The sequence below is a fragment of the Condylura cristata genome, unplaced genomic scaffold (assembly GCF_000260355.1).
Source record: "Condylura cristata isolate star-nosed mole 26May11 unplaced genomic scaffold, ConCri1.0 scaffold00042, whole genome shotgun sequence".
Classification (NCBI taxonomy): domain Eukaryota; kingdom Metazoa; phylum Chordata; class Mammalia; order Eulipotyphla; family Talpidae; genus Condylura; species Condylura cristata.
The window spans coordinates 5201320-5202631 of NW_004567143.1; positions in this window are offsets into that span (position 1 = coordinate 5201320).

The following is a 1312-nucleotide window of genomic DNA, read 5'->3' on the forward strand; positions in this document are numbered from 1 at the left end:
AGCGCCAGGGAGGCGCCAGAAGGGGTGAGGACGGGCGAGCGCCAGGGAGGCGCCAGAAGGGCGGCACCGCGCTGCCGGAGACGGCTGGAGCTGCTGACCAGAGCAGCGCGTGCTGGGGTTTGTGGGTTGCGGGTGCTGGGAGGCCGGGTGGGAGCGCGACCCGCTGGTGGTCTCTCGGGCCACACAGGCGCGTTTTGCCTGCAGACTGCCCAGTCCCACAGTGAGGTTGCGCCCGCCCGACGCCTTCTCCATGCGGCCTCGCCTCCAGCAGGCGGCCTCCGTGCCGCCAGGGCTAACGCCCGAGGACGGCGTCTGCTGACCCCAGGCCCCACGCCCCCTCGCCCTGGCCTGGCCACTAGCCAGAGCCACTGAGCGAGATGCCGGCCACTGAGCGAGACGCCGGCCACTGAGAGCTGGGGGACGCTCGCCGGGCTTTAGGGTGTGCCCTCCACCAGGCCGCGGGGCGCCCCTCAGGAACAGCGGTCATGTGAGCTTCTCTGAGGACCAGGCGGGGCCGGGCAGCAGCACCGGAGGCCACGTCACCCGCGGCCACATACATGTGAGCCCCCAGCCAGGCTAACGGACCCCGTGTCCAAGGCCTTTACCACAGCCCCCGCGGGCCAGTACGGGGCGCTTGAGTTTCTCTAGTTTTTCTAAGATTTATTTACTTACACATATAAGAACTGGGGTACAGGCCAGAAGTGGGGGGAGGGGGGGTGAGAGGCCTCCCCAGAGACAATGGGGAGCAGGACAGGTGGGTCCACTGAATCCTCTGCTGAGGGAGCAGCGGGACGGGAGGGGTCTGCTGCGCCCGGGGTCCCTCCCTGGCGGGGCGGACTGGGGCCCGGGGGCTGCCTCACCTGCTGACCCCGGGGGCTGTCACCCTCGAGTTTCCACAGCAAAGCTAAGGTAGGACAGGGCACATGTCACGCGCAGCCAGACGGACAAAGCAGGCGCCGGGATGGGATCCCGATTTCACACAGCTTTGGGGGTGCTAGGATGGGAAAATTAAGGTGACCTTAATGAAGTCTCAAGGGCTCTAACGGGTAGACAGCAGGTCAGAACTGATGGGCAGCGAAGCCAGCGGAGACACAGCGGGGAGCGTCTCCGGGACGCGGCAGACACCAGACCAGGCCGGACCGCGAGGAGGAAGAGCCAGGGGCCCTCCGCGCGGGGACGCGGTGCCCCAGCGCCGGCCAGTGCGGCACCCCTGCTGCGGCCACTGCCAGAGGACAGCCGGGGCCCCAGAAGGCACCGCTCAGGGTCGAAGGCGGGGCGCCGAGCACGCGGGGGCGCGCGGGGTGTGGCGGGG